This window comes from Terrapene carolina, unplaced genomic scaffold (genome assembly GCF_002925995.2).
Source record: "Terrapene carolina triunguis isolate 2854851 unplaced genomic scaffold, T_m_triunguis-2.0 Scaffold68, whole genome shotgun sequence".
Classification (NCBI taxonomy): domain Eukaryota; kingdom Metazoa; phylum Chordata; order Testudines; family Emydidae; genus Terrapene; species Terrapene triunguis.
This window is the reverse complement of record NW_020664419.1, coordinates 75,752,549-75,773,598: the sequence shown is the minus strand read 5'-3', so window position 1 is coordinate 75,773,598 and position 21,050 is coordinate 75,752,549.

Genomic DNA, 21,050 nt, shown 5'->3' with positions numbered 1-21,050 from the left:
GAGAGAAATGACAGTTGAAGCCAGAATGAGAATGTGATGGTGAAGCTTCTTTTTCTTGTTCTATGAGTAGGGTTTGCTATAATGAAACCCTGGCTGATTTCCGGCCCAACAGAAGGAAATTATTACATACAAGAAAGCAGGATCTAAAATATAAAAAGTAGCACCTGGCAGAGTTCAAAATACTAAACCAGGAGGAAAGGCAACTCCCTTCACTGGAAGTCCTTTGGTGCCACTGAGTCTATTTGTCTGTCCTCCTCAGCTCTCCAGTAATACTCCAAAAAATCCAGTGTAAACACACTGTGGTCACCAAAGACCACAACATAAAGAAAAAGAGTAACAAAGTCCACTCGGCCATCTGTAGACACATGAGGCCAAATCCAGCCCTAGTGTAGCATAATAATGGTTGCTTGAATGACAGCTGAATTTGGCTCCTGGTGTTTGTTAGCCCAATAGGCGAAGGGGAACGTCAGAAGAATGTCCCCCAGATGGAAATATAGCAGATAAAATCTTTGATGGCTGTTTTCCAGAAATCACTAGGGAGAGAGGCACACCCTCTCATTTAAAATAAAAAAGAATATCCCATTTTGTAGTCCTTCTTATGGGTCTAATTATGTATAATAATCTATTAATGCACTTCAAAGATCTGGTTTCCGGCTAAGCAGGGATTGATTCTTAAGATCTTAATAGAGTATTGTATTCTGTTTCCTCTGTTGATGTCAATATTGTTGGGTCAAATGACAAAAAATGCTCCATCTGTTTAAGGATCTTATTTTGGGAGTTTCCATTACCCAGATTAGTAGTGATTCAGACTCATTCCCAAATCTCCTTTAGCCACATGATCTTCCTTTAAAACCATCAGACCCACACTGGCATCTGCAGTTTAGAGTAATATAAAATCTTGGTAACCAAAACTGCTGTTTGCTGGTTTGCTAATTCTCATCCCCACTTCCCTGGCTGAAACAGGGCAGATATAGCCGCATCCTTGGCCACCTGGATGTTGGCCCAGCGTTGGGAACATGGAATACGAGGGTGTGAGGATTTACCATTTGCAAGGTCAGAGCATTAGCACACACTGCAAATCTGTTTCCCTCTATGCTGATCAGTAGTTAGCTACCAGTTTCCTAAATCTGGCAGAGGGACTCAAGCAGCAATCAGTGAGCTCAGCACAAAGACCTCAAGGAGCTGCCAAGCCTAACTGCATCTGCAGATGAGACACATTGAGAAAGGGGTTGCTGAGGAGACCCTTTTTAGTTAAGATATGAACCAGTGAGTCCTTCCATTGCCACTGCATGGCAGAGAGGGGAGCGGGGGAATTAAGAAGTAGTATAAACGTTCCAAGTATTAATATGAAATGATTACAAGACAGACAATACAACACAGTCCGTGTCACACAGAAACCATATTCAAAGGAACTTGTAATGCTGTTAATTGCAGTAAATAATCTGAGAGTATCACTATAAACATAAAGAAGCATGAGCCAGGCCTTTGTTATGTTTAGTTGTGTGTTTGATTGGTGGGGATTTGGATCTAGCTAATCCCTGTTCTCATCCACTGTTTCCCCAGGGCTCTTGAGGCTGTGGATGAAGTGGAAGGAAAAATGGGGGTGTTGTTGAGTAATTAGCCATGTCCTGTCATGTTCCCAATCCCAGCAGTGTTCCACTCTGAACACAGTCCATGTGAAAAGCAACAAAGATGGAAACATCATGGCCCCACTAAGATTCTGGGGTGGGACCAACTATGACCACTTCTAAGGTGTGGTTGCTAGGATAAGAGCATCAGTGTCAGTGGCTCACTGTAGTGTACAAAAATAAAATGAAATCCCAGAAGCACTTGTGAATCTCCAGGAAAGACATTTTTGGGGGGAAAAAGTATGTTTCATTTTCAAGATCCAGATTTTAGCATCCTACACACCCATAAGATGACTGAGCCTACTTCCAACTGACCAAAATGGAATTTTTCCATTGGGTTCAGTGTTCAGCTGAATAGCCAAACATGTTTTGTGGTTCATTCAACCCTATAGGTCAATATGATGTTAATCTTTGTATACACAAAAACTGAGGTGATGGCAATGATTTAATTCCTCTAAGAAGAAGGAAGCTCTTTTCTGGAGCTAGAAATCCTTCCAGCCTCCATCCAAAAAGAAAAATGTAGATCAGTAGAAAGGAATTATGGCAAGTGTAGTTTTACTTCAAAACAATGGTAGGATCATCTTTGGAAATGACTCAGGCTTATTCTAACATTTCCCAGTCATTTTCTGGGAGATTGGTCTTCAGTGTCATTAGAGGTGTTTCCAACTTGGAACAAAAACTTATCCTCAAGAGCAGTGCCAGCAAAGCATTATTGGTATTTGTAGCTAGCTCCTTCTTTCTCTGCGATATCTCCAAAATGTGCCTCTTACTCCTTTTCCCTGGTGCCAGAAGGTTAGTCTGTGCTCTGGTCGATTCCTTATTGACTATTGCAACCTCCTCTTCAGCCTCTTGCATGTCTCCACCAAGAGACAAGAGACCCTTATGCAGGATTGCCTGATGCTGTCCTCCGTAGAAGTCCCTGCCTCCAGCCAGGAGAGCAGAAACTATGAATGCATCTGAGTAGCCTCCTCCCATTGTTCAAGGGTGACCAGATGTTCCAATTTTACAGGGATAGTACTGATATTTGGGGCTGTGTCTTATACAGGCATCTATTACCCCCACCTCCTGTCCTGATTTTTCACACTTCGTATCTGGTGACCCTACACGGTTCAGAATAAGTTACACTACTTCAGTGCCACACGGTGACATCATCCCTCCGTTGCTTTGTGCAACTTCTCTCCTGCTATGGCAATGGGCTTCACCATCACAAGTCAGCCAACATTTGTGCATTTAATATTGACTTCTAAGCAACCTTCGCTAACCCATAATATGTGTGTTGGCAGTTAGTCTTTGCATAAGGGGGGATCCATTTATTAGAGGTGGGTTTTTTTGGGGGGGGGAAGTGTAGTAACTCACACTCTGCAACTAGCGCCTGCTGCAGTTGCAATGCAGCAGCACAAAATGCTGTCCTGGGGACAGAGATGGCCGATGAGAAGGTAGCTCAAGCTGAGGATGAGGCTTTGAATCTGCCTGAAGGGACAGTTGGAAAAAGTTGTTAGAGAAGAAGAAGAAGAATCAAGATGCTGAGCTAACCGATGAACCAGAGCCTGGGTTGGAGGGGAGGGGATAAAATAAAACAACAGGAGAATAAAAGTAGGGGACTGGGAAGTGAGAAGGAGGAAAGAAGGAAAATAGGAAGAGGTTCGGGTCAGGAGAAGCAGAAAAAAACTAGATCTGAGTACGTGAGCGGGCGTTGTTAGAGAAGGGAAGCAGAGAGAAATGAAATCTACAGGTGTACTGACAGAGTATCAAGGGGAGGGAAGGGAACTGAAAGGAAATATAATTGATGGAAAAGGGAATTGATCACAAAGCTGTGTTAGATGAAAACAGATCCTGAAAACAGCCTCACACAGGACCTACAGTGTCTGAACAGCAAGAATGACTGTTTGAACATCTATTGACAGAATACAGTTCAAAAGCAGCTAATGGACACGTAAGGACCCACTAGGTAAAGAAACCCTGCTTGTGGATAACCTCAGTGAAAAGTGGGACAGACACAGGAACATCGAATCTAAGGAGCACTTCAAGCCGAAGAGAAGCAAAGAACCGGACAGCAAAAGTGGCGCTGGACTTTACAGCCACGGAGAGGAAAAGTTGGTTATTCTCTGAAGTGACAGTATATTGTTAAGTAATCTCTTTTGGTCTTGTTAATAGCAATGCATTTGGTACTAACCGCACAGCATATACAATCTCACAAAGGTTAATGAGTTGGTAGCCTAGCGTTTATTATTATAAATAGTAAGTCTTTGGGAATGTGCTATATTATTTATGCTCCTGGTACAATTTGGGGGTTTTCCCTTATAAATTTCTAAAAATGTAAATTTTTCCCTTTTATCTTGGTTTGTCTCTGCCTCTCCTCTCATAGCCTAGCCTAGCCAGGTCACCACAGGAAGAGGTGGTTGGGTTGTGGGGGGTAAGGCTGGTATCTTCTAAATGACCAAAGGGAGTTAGGCACCCAGGTATCCAACTACCTTTGGCCCCTTTGAAAATCCCACCTTTGTCTCATTAGTCTATGTACAATAGAGTTGTTTAACCGGATATTTTTTAATCTACAGCTTTCTGTTTTCAGTTTTTAACCTCTTATTAGGTTAAAGCTATGCAGGGCGGTCTGCCCTCCTGTTTTTACTGCCCATTTATAGATGTTTTATTGGCTTCTTAGAACATGAGCATTGCCACTATTAGCATAAGTGGATGTTTCTGTAAAGTGATCTGGAAACTGTTTCCCCAGGTTGGGAGACCGTGCATTCTTAGCTCTGGTACTGTATTTAGCTTCCTTAGCTGAACCATCAAGGGATCCGATGGAGCTGTGTCTGATACTCAAAGCCTGAGATCTGTTCCCCAGAAGATGGTGGCCCTTGCCAAGAGACTAGTGGGTAGAGTCCCCATGAAGTAGGCATTTTATTTGGACCATACATTATTATAGCATTCATTGCTGTGACAAAATGCATAGTCACGTGTGTAAGATGTTTATTGGCTTCAATACAAAAAGAGGAGGGTCTGATTCAAATTAACCCCAAGATTTTCATTCTTACCCCCATACACACACATCTCCACCATTCCAGAATGACAGCCACAACATTAACTAGAAAAAAACCCTGAATTTTTGCCATGACAGAATTATTCCAATACTCAGAAAGGACGTTTTCAAAAAATTAACTTAATCTGTCGAGTAAGTGCCTTCAGAACTCAGGCTTACTGGATTTTTCCAAATAAGGATAACATTTGGTTTATAAAATGAGCTTTCCCTCTAGATTAAATAAAATAAAATAATTCAATGTGAATGTATAGAGTTCATATTTACAAATTTCACAGCACATGCTGCTCAGGCTCACAGTCGTAGTGGAGTAGGGAAAGCAGCACAAGAATGGAGTTCTAGTTGTACATACGTAATTCTCAGAGCAAACTCCATGGAAAACAATGACATTATTGTTAGTGTTATATGTTTTAAAACAAAAAGATCTGAGTCACCTCACAGCCACAATGTATTTGAACACTTCCAACTATAATATAGAGACGTGAGCCCAAACCAGACCTCTGGATATGACCACTCCAGTTGAAATCCTGGCCACAAGTGAAGTCAGTGGGATTTTTCCAATGACTTTAGAGGGGCCAGAATTTCACCCACTGAAATTAGGCAAACTTCAGATATGAGCTTTTTGTCTTTGGCCCATTTCCAGCCGTAATGTGATGTCAACTATAACAAACAGTGATGGGCCTAGAGAGATTGGGAGCGCCCATGCCAGAGGTAAACAGAATTCCAGAGGAATTCATATACAGATACATATACATACAGAGCAACGGTCAGTTCTTGAATTAGCTTCTGTGTGTTACTTAAGCCAAATGAAGAGTAGCTCTCCTCTTGTGTACTCTAGAACTAGCTATTCCAAGAAGCAATCTCTGAAAGCATTGAGAAATTGTTTCTCTAACTGTTCTCCCATTGTGCCATTTGACAAGTTTGTACGTGGGGATAATTGAAGTCCCCCATTACTATGATTTGTTCAATTTTGCTACCTCTTTGATTTCTCCCAACATTGTGCACTTAATTTCTTCTCCTGGGTCTGGAGGCTGGTAGCATAGCCAGTATTCTGCCAACAGCCCATTATCACACCATAATGCGTTGACTGTCACCTTTATTTGCATTCGTGATTACAGTATAACTTTTTCTTTTCCCTGTCAGGATTTTATACACGACACTTTCTGGTTAGTCTTTGTTCAGGTTAGGACTTTGTTGGGAATGTTTACTCAGTCATATCTATGGCATCAACACCCAGTTTGTTAATTTCACAGTCAAATGGAATTGGGCTAATTCACCCCTTTCCCCTGCACAAAGCCAGGCAGGGAGTTTGGAGGTGAGGAGAGAAAAACTCCATACTTCACCCTCATGAAGATTTCCCCAGATCATTCCAGTAGGGAAGAGGGGTGTTTGCTTACTCAGAGAAGAAGCAGGGACCCATGGAGTTTCTGGGACCTGCTGGAATCCCTGGGATAGTTGTATCTATATGAGCTCTGGAGTCCTCTGCCCCATCTTCCAGCTCCTTGGCAGCTCTTAGGGACCCCTTTGCCTATGAATGCACCTTCCTAAAAGAGGGGTTCTTCAGTGCATAGGTGCTACAATAACTTTTCAGTATGTTCTCCACAGGATTGGTTGGGGATGTTGCAAATTCCTCATCCCTTTCCCCAGGCACTGGTGCTGGACCCTGCAAAGGACCTCTGGGGATAAGGGAGAACTAAAGAAACAATGTTGTGGAAGCAGCTTAAACCTTTGCTCATTCTGCAGAGGCAAAGGGAGATCCATGCATAGTAGGTGCCTTAGGTGTAAGATCTTAGGTGGCACAGTTTGTGCCTTTGACAGGAGAACTGGAGAAGCGTGAAGTCTTGTCACAGAACTTTTGGCTTTGCTGACAGAAAATTATTTGGAGAAACAATTAATTGCTTTGTCTGGGGCAAAGCCCACCAGGGCTAATGTATTGCTACTGCACTGTATCATCCAATGGATGATATGCCTCACTGATGCAGGAATGCAGCTAGTTACAAATTTCCTTTGAAGAAGAGAAAATGTCTCATTTGGTGAGTTAATCTTGTTAAATGCATCCGCAGAGGCCTGGTCGGTTACACACATCTGTTAGGAAGTTTATAACAAAGAGACGATCACTCGCTTCTTTCTTTTCAGCTGTCACCCGAATGTACAGAAGGCCATTTATATATTGTGAATCATGAGTGACACATTACCATGCGTCTCTGGCGAGAACATATTGCACAGTTTTGGAGACTGATCAGGAAGATGTGCTGTGTGCATGGACACATAAACCCTTATGGTATCAGGTTATACTTTAAGCAGTTGTTAAAATTGTCAAGAGGGTTTTTTTGGTGTCTTTTTAAAATGGTGTTAGTAAGAGGTGCTTGGCTGCTTAGATGTTATTATTCTAAAGGAGACTTAAAATCTCAGGCTACGTCTTCATTACGGGGGGGGGTCGATTTAAGATACGCAAATTCAGCTACGCGAATAGCATAGCGGAATTCGACGTATCCGAGCCGACTTACCCGCTGTGAGGACGGCGGCAAATCGACCTCTGCGGCTCCCCCATCGACGGCACTTACTCCTACCTGCGCTGGTGGAGTACAAGCGTCGATTCGGGGATCGATTGTCGCGTCCCGACGAGACGCGATAATTCGATCCACGCGAGATCAATTTCTACCCGCCGATTCAGGCGGGTAGTGAAGACATAGCCTCAGTTCCACTCTCTTGTGGTCTTTAAAGATCCCATGGTGTTTTTCACAAGAGGTAGGATGTTAATATTGCTGTCCTGTTTAAATTTCAATGTAGATCATTATATTTCACCTCCCTACATTCCTCCTCTCCTCCTCAGCCTTGCAGATTCAGGCATTATTAATGCTTTATATAGCATTCTAAATGTACAGTGTGTGGCACTGTAAGTGGAGGGCAGGGGAGTTACATTGGATTAAAATGTCATGAAGGGAAAATCAGGTGCTGACTATTGTACTGTTGAAGTAATTCAGGATAGTTGCAGTAACAAGCAAATGTATGTTATGTGACACCTAGCAAAATGTTGATGAGCATAGAGAAATTAAATGCATCTACCACAATAAACATTTTAATAGTCGTAAGTGAACCTGCAAATATATTTATTTTACAAAAAGTTACCCAACTTTTATAAGGTTCTTCCTATGCCATTATAATGGATCTGAGAGAATACTGGGCTGGATTCTGATCAGCTGCAGCAGTGTAAATCCAGAGTAATTCCACAGACGTCAGTGTAGTAACTCAGTTTATATGATATAAATGATAGCAGAAATTGGCTCATAACACAACTGTGAAAGGAAGAGCTTGTCAGAGCCTGTCTCAACATCAAATTCTCCTTAGAGCATATCCTAAAGTGAGAACACTCTTTAAATGCAAACTCCATGGAAATCAATGGGCCTTTGTATACAAGCTATGTAACATTCATTGCATAAAAGGTGATAAAATTGGAAAAAATATAATGGAAAGAATTCTTTAAAAATTCAGGAACAAAAATAAATGTAGAAAGAAATCGCTTCAGAGAGCTTATCTTAAATACTAGGATTCATTTTTAATGCCAGTAATGGAAAATGCCTAGAAGCATTCCTAGAAGCATAAATAACAGCAGTAATTCAATTATCATTGGTGCCCTTAAAAAGCTTCACAGATTAGAAACTTTCCACCAGGTCTAGAGAGAACTTCTGTCTGTGAAATGGGGAATTCCACTAGAATTAGTAGAACCTCTCAAACCAGAGGAACTTTAAATTCACCCATTGTATTTGCTATTGTTAATAATTATACAGTGCCAGAAGTGGGCACTTTACAGATCTCAGAGCAGGGACCATGTCTTCTTATGATGTGCTTACAAGTCTGGTATAAACAAATAACCCAATGACTAAAGGCATCAAACCAGGACAGAGAATAGTAGGGTGACAAGACAAGTGGGGCGACAAGGAGAAGGGGAAATGCTCTTGGGAGAGTAGCGTTAGATTCTGTCTACAACTTTTGTTTGTCCAGTCATGGTCAGGCAGAGGAGTGTCAACCAAGAATACCAGTAATGAGATCAATGGTTGAAAGTAAACAAAAGTAATGAGTTTTGAGGAGTACGAGGCCACTAGACACACAGGAAGATTTGCCAGCTGTAATTGTTTCTTAGCAAACCATTATTATTTATATGACAGTAACACCGAAAGGCCTCAACCAAGATCAGGGCCCCATTGTGCTGGGCACTGAACAAACACATAATTTAAAAGACAGCCCCTGCCCCAAGGAGCTTACAATCTAAGCAGACAAGACAGACACAGGGTGAGAGAAAGAAAATATGCTCATCCTTATTTTACAGACAGGGAACTGAGGGACAAAGAGATTATTTGTAACCTGCTCAGGATGTCACATCCTGGGGTGAAATCCAAACCAGTGAGAGGTTGCGTCACTGCTTGCCCCAAGTGTCTGTGTTAAGCAGCTGTAGTTCAGTAACTCTGATTCCAGCAGCCACCTTGTTACACCCCAGCCACACTCCGGTATCCACCAGCCTTGGTTACTACCAGCCGAGTGACTCCAACACACTCCCAGTCCCGAATTTTCCCAAAGCCATGTGCTCTGCAACGTCCAGCCCTTTCCTGTACCATTCAGAGGAATAATAAGCTTCGTTTGCTCCTATAAAAAGTCAATATGCAGCAGCTTCCCACGTTTACTGGAGTTAACAATCACGTCAATTCAAATACAGCGTTGGGTTGGTTTACATTAAAGTAAAAAAAAACTTATTAACAACAGGACATAGGTAAAGTGATGCCAAGTAAAAGAAATAAAGATAGAGATGGTTACAAGGAAATAAAGGTGAAAAACACGTATCCAAACATCTAGAACAGGGGTGGGCAAATTTTTGGCCCAAGGGTTCACAAAATTGGGGGTTGGGGTGCGGGAGGGTTCTGGCTGGGGGTGCAGGCTCTGGGGTGGGGCTGGGGATGAGGGGTTGGGGGTGCAGGAGGGAGCTCTGGACTGGGACCGAGGGGTTTGGAGAGTGGGAGGGGGATCAGGGCTGGGGCAGGGGCATGGGAGGGGGGTCAGGGAGAAGACTCCGGGCAGTGCTTATCTGAAGCAGCTCCCAGAAACAGCGGCATGTCCTCCTACACAGAGGTGCAGTCAGAGGCTCTGTGAGCTGCCCTGTCCGCAGACACCGCCCCTGCAGCTCCCATTGGCTGCGGTTCACGGCCAATGGGAGCTGCGGGGGTGGCACTTGGGGGGGGACAGCATGCGGAGCCCCCCGGCCGACCCTACACGTAGGAGCCGGAGGGGGGGACGTGCTGTTGCTTCCAGGAGCCATGCGGAGTGGGGCAAGACCCTGACCCCACTCCCCAGCTAGAGTGCCGGAGTGGGGGAAGTCCTAGACCCCGCTTCCCGGCGGAAGCTCAAGGGCCGGATTAAAATGTCTGGAGGGCCGGATGTGGCCCCTGGGCCATAGTTTGCCCACCTCTGATCTAGAACGTAATCTAGCAAGGTACAAGCTTTGTTACAAAGGTTTCTCTCACCGATCACACTTTCTCCAGCATGGCTGAATGTCTCTCAGTCAGGATCTTCCACAGAAGTACAGGATGCTGGCTCCCCTTATCTTCCTAGATGAAAGGTAACTTGGCGATTTTTGCCCCTCTCTTTCATAGTCCAGTGTATCTCTGAAGTGGAGTCTTCTGCAGGTTATCCGCCAAAGGAAAGTTCATTCAAGCTGTGAGGAAGAAGACATGGATTCTGGGGAAGGAAGTTCTCTGCTGGTTTCTTCCCCCCTGGTGTTTGCTAAAATGCAAATTAATCTGTTCCTGCTCCCTCAAATGCAAATGAATGGGCACTTGCCATGTGATTGTCAATCAATTCTGATGACATTTGGCTGACTTGTCCTTTGTCTGAGAGAAACCTGTTTACCCACTTCTCAGACTCGTCTGGTAAACTCATTTCTGTTCCGCATTTCCTCCATGTTCGTATGGTCCCTTGGGCATTTACCATACATGCACCTCACAAAAATATTAATGAACAGTGTGTTATTAGTTTTCCAATGATACCTTACATGACGCACATTAGATACAGTTTATGACATTAATGAATTGGGATACACTGATCTCGTCAGGTCGGCTGAAACTCACTACCAGATACCACTGAGTCTCTTGCCCTGGGATGCTGTTAGGATGACAGAGGATCACACAGGAGGGCTGTGGCAGAGATGGGTATGGAACCCAGATCTCAATTGTCAGGCCAGAGGCTTGACCTCCAAGACCATCCTTCTCTGCAACCAAGTTAAACCAGAAGCAGTATTCTGGGGATTGATCATACTCAGTGCCTTTACAGCTTTGTATGTTTGAATTGTATCAGGTATGTAACAGAATGGGTGGGGTTTGTAATAGACACTAAAGGGGCTTATTAATTTAAGTTGAGGGTATTTCAATTAAATCCTTGGAAGTGGTGTCACTATCAAAGAGAAACTATTCTTGTTCATTCCCAAGGATTAGAAAGTAAACCTGTCTTCTGAAATAATCTCTCATGCGGTTTCTTCAGTGCCTAGGAAACTCCCCTCTTGCTTCACTGGAAAAATGCCATGACTGCAAATCTAGCATCTTTCTTAATGGACACATGGCTGATTTAATATCAGCCTTTTTCCCTGACACACAGTCCATCTGTACTGCTGCTCAAAAAGTGCTTTGAAAAGCTACAAGGGGTATTTCTCTAAATTCCCCAGCAGCAGCATGGACACAGGAGGGGAAATACAGAAAGTGGAATATTTGATGTAACAGTGCACATAACATGCCCATGTATAATTTTTTCTTACCAGTGTCATTTAACTATGTCTGCACTAATACTGCATTGAAATTTTCCACGCAGCAGCACCATCCAGCCCTATGGAATGGGAAAAATCAAAAGCCTTTGGCACAACCCCCTTTACAAATGTATACCACTTAAAATATCTTGCCTTGCCCTCCCCCACCAAAAATGTAAAAGTACCAACTTGTCCCCATCACAAAAACTATTCATTCCCTGTGACATCAGTATTGTGTGACAGGACCCTTCTTCATAGAATCCCAGTGATGAGAATGGGCCTTATCCAGCCCCATCACCACAAAGGTATATAGGTACTCTTCATCAGGGATTTGTTTGTCCCATCAGTCTGACCTTGGGCTGAATGTGCTAGAGGCTTTTTCCCCCCAGCATTCCAGAGAAAGAAACTTTCCACAATTATCAATAGAATTTGCTCTTGCTTTACTTTAGCAATTTTAAAATCAATAATCCCACCAGGCTTCCTGTAGCAGGCAGTAGACATACACATCTCTTTTACAGCAAACTCGCACCTGTTTGTCTCAGATCCCATCTTGCCACCCTAAGTATCAACTTATTTTACTTTTCTAAATTGACTTTCAAGTAAATGCAAAACACAGTTAATTTTCTTTTCTTTGCAAGCACTACAGATACACACAGCTGAATATTTTGTACCTTCCTATTAGAGATGAAAAAGAAATTAAAACCTTATTACTGTATATCTTGAAAAGCCTAGTAATTTTCTCCATCTTCTTCCAGAAACAACATTCATCTGCAGCTGTTATTTAACAAGGTTTGTGTCATTTACAAGCATTTGTAATACATCTTCTCCAAATAAATATAACTGAAATGTAATTATGAGTAGGTGGCATGCTTGATCTCTCTCTCTCCCCCCACCCTTATATACATAAACACACAAAGAAATCTAGAAGAGTATTTGTAGAATCTATTTTCTTTACATTAAATAGTTTAATTTGCACCTGTCTGAAGCTTTTACAAACTATTTCTATAAATTACTATAGGAGCCTGAAGAGCAGAAATACACAGAACTGTGACAAAATTAATACATTTGACATTAAAGGTGATTTTGAAAAAATATTATGTACTGATATTTGTGTGTGCTAAGTTTTGAAATTGAAGGGGGAAGGTATGTTTTAAAGTTTTCACATACAGTATTGAAGCTATTCCAAGGTACATTTTCAGTTACACTACTGCAAATCCAGAATAACTAGGTTCCAAATTTACTATCAAGGAAACTCAGATTAGAATTTATTCTAGAATGTAATCACTAAAAACTAGGTCTGAAATCCATGGGCCAGATCCTGAACTGACCCGTCCGTCCCATCCCCTGCAAATCTGACCCAATTTTTCCACACACCTCTCCCCCTTACTGGAGGTGCCACCCTGGGGGAGGCTCTCTCTGTCCCTAGGGTGATCATCTGGGTTGCCCTTGTGGGGTCTGCCCACAGAAATCACACTCTGTGAGGGGAGGATACCCCCACAGCTCCGTCTCAGCCCACAAGTCCCACATCAAGGGCAGCCTGGGGAATTGCTCCCCCTATTCTCTCTCTTTGTATCTGGCGGTGGATTGAGGTTACTCCCTTTTCCCCCCGATCACTCGGGGCCTCGGATTCTCCCAACCATGCTTGGGGGGGTATGTCTACACAGCAAAGAAAAACCCACAACTGGCCCATCCCAGCCAACTCAGGCTCACGGGGCTGTGGCTGTGGTGCTGTTTCATTGCTCTGTAGACTTCCGGGCACGGGCTGGAGCCCTAGCTCTGGGATGCTCCCATCCTGCAGTGTCCTGGAGCCGCAGGATTTTCTTTGCTGTGTAGACTTACCCTGGGTTTCTTCTCGTTGGAGTTGTGGTGCTGGGGACTCCATAGGTCCCTCATTCTCTACTAAGGAGTTCACGCCCTTTCCCCGTATCTCTTTCCTTAATTTCTATCCCCTCACGTCTCCTTTCCTTCCTTTCCTTTTGATGGGTTTTGTTGTCTAGGGCGTCTCCTGTGGGCTTAATCTTTTCTCTCCTCTGTGGTTTTCTTTCCCCCAAGCTGGGATTCCTTACACCACCTTGTTTCCATCATGGGAAGGGATTCCAGTCAGTGCCCAACACAACATGATAGGGCAGCCCCTCCACTACCCCAATCTGTTTCCAACAAAACCTCCGCAAGCCTCTAGGGACACCTGGGCCATAGGGCAGCGTCTTTTATCCCCATGGACACATTCTATGTCCATAGATGCTCCTGGAATCATCCAGTGAGGCTTCACCAGCTCTTTCCAGACCAGACATACCCACAAGGCCCCTCCGGAGTTTCCTCCCTCCCATCACGGAAATAGTGAACAGTTTTTGTCCCTGTTTTTTCCCTCTAGTCCTGGTCCAGCTGCAAAACTCAGCAAAACCGCAGTCCATGTACAGGCAATCCCTTTTTGTGTGTCCCTGTGGCCCACGTCGATAGAATGTAATGAGTCAAACCCCAACCAGAGTTCCTTGGGGTTCTTCCTTCTTCCTCTCTATGCCTCTTCCCAGGGCCAGCTTTAGGACCTGCGGGGCCCAATTCGAATACCTGGCGGCAACAGTTCGGCGGCGGGGGGTCCACTCTGCGTCTTCAGTGGCACTGAAGGACCCCCTGCCACCGAAATGCCACTGAAGACCCCAGCGCGGACCCCCCCCACCGCCGAAATGCCGCCAGAGCAGACCGCCGCCAGGTTAGCCTATGGTGCGGGGCCCTCTTAGGCGCGGGCGCGGGGCCCTCTTACCCGCGGGGCCCGATTCCGGGGAATTGGCCTAAAGCCGGCCCTGCCTCTTCCTGCTGTGGGTTCTCCAGTCTTCCTCCCAAGCTCTAGACACCTCTACAGTTGTCCCTCTTTCTTGGGAAAGTCTGCCTGGTTGATGCCGCCTGACACACACTGGTATGTTCTCAGGGAGACCATGAAGGAACCGTTCTAGCACCAGAGCATCCATTATTTCCCCCACTGTTTGTGTATCCAGTCACAGCCAGTGGGCAGCCCAGTCCATCAACCTTTGATTGAATGCCCAGGGCAGTAAACCCTGGATTGGAACGTTTGCTGATACTTCTCAGTGGACAGACCCACCAAGTCAGGATAGCTGCCTTCACCACCTCCTAATTCCTGGCCTGCTCCGCACTGAGTGCCATATAGGTCACTTGGGCTTTCCCCGACAGATAGGGAGCCAGCCGCAGGGCCCAGGTTGTCCTATCCCAACCTGCACTCATAGCTACCCTTTCAAAAATTCCCTGGAATGCACCAGTGTCATCTGCAGGGCCCATCTTACACAGTGCCAGGCCCTGTGTCCGGTTGCCATCCCCCACCACGGGACCCAGTACCTTCGGTAGGAGCTGCTGCTGCATGTTGGCTTGTTCCCTTATGAAATCCCATAGGCTTTTCTGCTGCTCTGCCTGCCAGGTACACAAAGTCTGCCTCTCCATGTGACAGGTTTCAGAGTAGCAGCCGTGTTAGTCTGTATCCGCAAAAAAAACCAGGAGTACTTGTGGCACCTAAGAGACTAACAAATTTATTTGAGCGTAAGCTTTCGTGGGCTACAGCCCACTTCTTCAGATGCATAGAATGGAACATAATATTGAGGAGATATATATACACATACAGAGACAGGTGGGAGTTGTCTTACCAACTCTGAGAGGCCAATTAAGTAAGAGAAAAAAAACTTTTGAAGTGATAATCAAAATAGCCCAGTACAGACAGTTTGATAAGAAGCAAGTGTGAGAATACTTACATGGGGAGATAGATTCAATGTTTGTAATGGCTCAGCCATTCCCAGTCCCTATTTAAGCCTAAGTTGATTGTATCTAGTTTGCATATCAATTCCAACTCAGCAGTCTCTTGTTGGAGTTTGTTTTTGAAGCTTTTCTGTTGCAAAATTGCCACCCGGAGGTCTGTCATAGAATGAACAGACAGGTTAAAGTGTTCTCCTACTGGTTTTTGAATGTTATGATTCCTGATGTCAGATTTGTGTCCATTAATTCTTTTGCATAGAGACTGTCCGGTTTGGCCAATGTACATGGCAGAGGGGCATTGCTGGCACATGATGGCATATATCACATTGGTAGATGTGCAGGTGAACGAGCCCCTGATGGCATGGCTGATGTGATTAGATCCTATGATGATGTCACTTGAATAGATATGTGGACAGAGTTGGCATCAGGCTTTGTTGCAAGGATAGGTTCCTGGGTCAGTGTTTTTGTTCAGTGATGTGTGGTTGCTGGTGAGTATTTGCTTCAGGTTGGGGGGTTGTCTATAAGCAAGGACAGGTCTGTCTCCCTAGATCTGTGAGAGTGAGGGATCATCTTTCAGGATAGGTTGTAGATCTTTGATGATGCGCTGGAAAGGTTTTAATTGGGGGCTGAAGGTGACAGCTAGTGGTGTTCTGTTATTTTCTTTGTTGGGCCTGTCTTGTAGGAGGTGACTTCTGGGTACTCGTCTGACTCTGTCAATCTGTTTTTTCACTTCAGCAGGTGGGTACTGTAGTTTTAAGAATGCTTGATAGAGATCTTGTAGGTGCTTGTCTCAGTCTGAGGGATTGGAGCAAATGCGGTTGTATCTTAGAGCTTGGCTGTAGACAATGGATCGTGTGGTGTGTCCTGGATGGAAGCTGGAGGCATGTAGGTAAGTATAGCGGTCAGTAGGTTTCCGGTATAGGGTGGTATTTATGTGACCATCGCTTATTAGCACAGTAGTGTCTAGGAAATGGACCACTTGTATGGATTGATCTAGGCTGAGGTTGATGGTGGGATGGAAATTATTGAAATCATGGTGGAATTCCTCAAGGGCTTCTTTTCCATGGGTCCAGATGATGAAGATGTCATCAATGTAGCGCAAGTAGAGTAGGGGATTGTTGGAAACTTTGCAGGGTCTTCGGCATTTCTTCTTGCTGTTTTACCAGCCATTGCAGGGACTCCTCCATCGTCCAGGTCACCAGACCCTTGCACTGGCTAAGATCCTGGACAAGTCCCATGCATGGCAGGGCCAACTCGCTCCTGCCTCTGCTCTGGTGTAATTAATTAGATGGCAGTGACCAGAGTGCTGGCTTAGCTGCTGTTGCCCAGCACTCTGTTAAAATCTCTTATAGTCACAAAGTTTAAGGCCAGAAGAGACCACCATATCATCTAGTCTGACCTCCTGTATAACACAGGCCACCGTGACCACTCAACACACTAAACCCAACAACTGAAATTATACCAAAGTATTACAGCCCACAGGCAACTACACTATTAAGTGCCACAAGGAGAAAATAGGAGGGACCGAAGTACATCAATACCCCAGGCCCCCCATAATGACAGGGAACTGATATACCCAGATAATCCTGGTAAGTGACCTGTACCCATACACTGCAGAGGAAGGCAAACCCCTCACCCCTCCACGGTCACTGCCAATCTGACTGAGAGGAAAATTCCCTTCCAACCCCACATATGGAGATCAGTTAGACCCTGAGCATGTGAGCAAGAACCAGCCAGTCGAGCACCTGAGAAAGAGAATTCTCAGAGCCACCTCAGAGTACTGGCCCACTCTGTCCAGTGTCCCATCTCCAGCTGTATCCATCAATGATGCTTCAGAGGAAGGAGACTAACTCCCCCATCCCCCCCCCACCGCGTCCCTGAATACATTGGTGGGATCCCTTCCTGACCTCTGCAGGTGGCCATCTGAAGCCCTGAAGTATGAGCTTTTGGGAACATAAGACATAAATCAGACATAAGCCCCAGGGCTGTTGAGCCCTGCCTGCTACCACCACAAGCAATCCCATAATTCAATTACACTCATAAATTAGTCCAGCTCTCCCGTAAAACTAATTAAGTTGTTTGCCCCCACAACTCCTATTAGGAGGCTGTTCCAATTAGAAACCTTCTTCTAATTTTCAACTTGAATTTATTCCTGGCTAGCTTATACCCATTTGTTCTTGTGCCAATGTTGTCCTTTAGCTTCAATAGCTCTTCTCCCTCCCTCATGGTTGTTCTCTATACATGCATTGGGGGAAAATCATATCTGATGACTTCTGTGTCTATTTGAAATGAATTAATTATCTTTAACCCAGCAAAGCAATCTCCCCAGACTATAATTACACTCATCATGCTAACTGAGATCTGCCATACTTGCAGTCTCAGCAAAAAGGTAGCAGACTGAGCAGTCATGGAGACTGCCTAGTCTTGAAGGCTGCCCCTAGTGGTCCCTCTCAAGTCAGGTTTGAGGGATATTGATGGGCCTGTTGAGATGCATGCACTGGTATTCTTTAGAATATACAGTGCCTGTTTTGTGGATAAAGCTGGGGATAGAGCTGACTTCTGTTTCCCCTGGGGAGATCTTTTTGCTGTGTTGCAAAACTCGGCTCTTTTCACTCTGCAATGGATCACACATGGTTTTTGTTTGTTTCCCCTTGAGGAAATGGAATGAACTATCACTTTAGCCCAACTCCACCCATTAATGCATAGCAAGAAGGGCTCCACACATAACCATGACCATTTTTCTAACCATTCGGCTTAGTTCAAAAGGGGGTCAACAAGTGAGGATGAAAGTAACTGCAGAAATGGACTAAAAAGCAATCCCATCACTAGCAAAGGAAGTGAAGGCCAAATGTTTGTTGGACAGGGTTTCTGTACAAGCGCAGGTCACAAGCTGAGCTCTTTCAAGTGAGCTCCAACTTTCTATGATTTCCTGTTTTCTTGGAGCTGGGGTCTATCCATGGGCTAGTGCAGAATTCCAATTGATATTGATAGGATTCCTACACCTGGAATTCCCAGGTGCAGTCAGTTTGTTTTCTTAAGCTCACTTGTTTTTTCGAGTTTGTTTCTGTCCCTGTTTCATTATCGACAGGCAAATTATCAGCATGGGAGAGAATATCAGAACTACTGTTTTCCTCTCTGGTGGGGCAGTGTTGTAAGTATTGGGCCTAAAAGGTGTACTCCTATTGTGAGCTCAAATGTAAAAGGTATGTAAAAGTTCATAAGATGTTACAATAATCATGAGAAATGGGTCAAGTTGTTTATGCTGTTGAGTGTTGTAATAAGTGCAAAAGAACCAAACAAAGGAAGCTGGGTTAGTCAAACCAAACAAAGGAAGCTGGGTTAGTCAAAACCAAAAAAGGCCACGTTGACATAATCCAAGGACTGTTGAAATTATGCTTTGGTAAAAACAGAAGATGTGGAACTGGATGTTACTAGACCCAAATTGGTGGGACAGGTATTAGGCCTAATTGGTTGCTAAAACAATGAGGGAGATGAACTAGGATGCTCACTTTTTCCCTTGTTGAGTCCCTTAAAAAGAAACTTTGAAAAAAAGACATGATCAGTTCAGTTCAGTTCTCCCTCCTGTCTTCCTGCTCACTTTGCAGTCCAGCTCAACCCAGCACTGCCAGCACTCCAGCTTATTCTGGTTCATCTTGACTCATCACATTATCAGGACATCCAATCCTCAGCCCATCACTGGGGATATCTAATTGCCGGCACCCTGTACCCCTTTCTTTCCTTCTATCTCTTGGCTTTTCATCAAATGCTGACGTCAACTATGCTGCTGTCATCCAACCCTGCCTTGTCTAAGAAGAAAAGAGGCAATCGGATGATGTCCCCGACCAGATTGTAAACCAGGATCCAAGTAGTAGGTAGTGTGGTTGACCTGCCAGCTAAAAGCATCCATTCATAACTAACCAGCAGTCCAGCATTTCAAAAACATCAACCAAAGCCATATGTCACCCATCTTTTCTATCCTGTCTCTCCTCCACCTTGGGTCTGTCTGTTTGTTAAGAACAGGATAAGTAAATGGCCTCTACGGGACTGAGAGTAAAATTAACCCTTTCCTTTCCCCCCTTTGCGAACAGAGGCCACTAACAGGGAGTTTCGAGAGGGAGTGAAGGAGGAGCAAATATGGGACCCTTGAGGTAAGTGGCTGTCTGTAGTGTGTGTTTGTGTTTGGGGGTTACTTACTGTGTCCTCAGCTTGTGTTTGTCTGTCTTGTTTGTTTGTTTGAAGGACTGTGTGCTGTGGCCGGCAGTTGGAAGCTGTGAGATTCTAAACAAGGTTTGAAATCTAGAAGCCTCTGTTCATTGGCTGAGCCTTAGTCAGGGGGCGGGGCAATCAGGAAGGCCAGGGTTTTATAAAGCAGTGAGTCAGCAATCAGGGGCTGCTAACAGGCAGTTTCGAGAGGGAATTTGGAAGGGGAGTGGGAAGGGGGTGAGGTACATTTGCCATTCTTTAAAACCTTTAAACTAAACTATAATCAAAACTTCTTGATTTAAACCAAAAGCCTATAATTAACCTAGGTAGCTGTAGGAGAGAATGCAGGCAGAAGCCCAGCAGCAGAGTGGGGGCTATCCTGTTTATTGCACTCAGTGTAGCATGTATGATTACCTGCCCTGTGAGTGGGTGGCGTATGTGTGCATTCGGTGCAAGGAGCTCCTGGCCCTCAAAGATCGCGTACGGGCTTTGGAGGCCAGGGTGGCGGAACTGGAGGCACTAAGGGAGGCAGAGAGGTATGTTGATGAGGCTTTCTGGGACACTGTAGATTTGTCCCACCTCCGGTCAGACAGCCCCTGCACTGTTAAGGAGGATGAAAGGCTCAGGGAAGGAGAAGAAGAACTAAAAAAGAGCCACCGTGGCTTAACAACCATGTAAAAGAAGCAGTGAGAGATAAAAAGGCATCTTTTAAAAAGTGGAAGTCAAATCCTAGTGAGGTAAATAGAAAGGAGCATAAACACTGCCAAATTAAGTGTAAAAATGTAATAAAAAAAGCCAAAAAGGAGTTTGAAGAACAGCTCGCCAAAAACTCAAAAGGTAATAACAAAATGTTTTTTCAGTACATCAGAAGCAGGAAGCCTGCTAAACAACCAGTGGGGCCCTTGGACAATTGAGATAAAAAAGGAGCACTTAAAGATGATAAAATCATTGCGGAGAAACTAAATGGATTCTTTACTTCAGTCTTCACGGCTGAGGATGTTAGGGAGATTCCCAAACTTGAGCTGTCCTTTGTAGGTGACAAATCTGAGGAATTGTCACAGATTGAAGTGTCATTAGAGGAGGTTTTGGAATTAATTGATAAACTTAACAGTAACAAGTCACCGGGACCAGATGGCATTCACCCAAGAGTTCTGAAAGAACTCAAATGTGAAATTGCGGAACTATTAACAATGGTTCCTTTAAATCAGCTTCTGTACCCAGCCCTGCGAGCCTGAGTCAGCTGGCAAGGCTCAGCCCCAGGTTTTTACTTGCAGTGTAGACATACCCTGAGAGAGTGGGAGTTGGACATTCTGGTTGCCAATATCTCATTGGCACGCAAAATGTGAAAATCTCCTGAGACGGAGACCCAACAAAACAGACGTCTGTTCTGCACATTAGGCTTCTATGACGCTATATACATACATATGCGGTACAAGGCAAACATATGCCCACCACTGTTAACAATATAATGTTACAGAGTAAATCATTCTGTTGCTTAAGATATTCCTCCAAAATGTGAAAGCCCTTGGCAACATTTGCAGAAGAACTGAGAGTTACCATACACTTTGCAATCTTTCTGATCTCAGTGCAAGAGCTTTTCTGTGTTGAAAATGGGTCCTGCTGCACTGCTGCATTTGCAAGGTGTTGC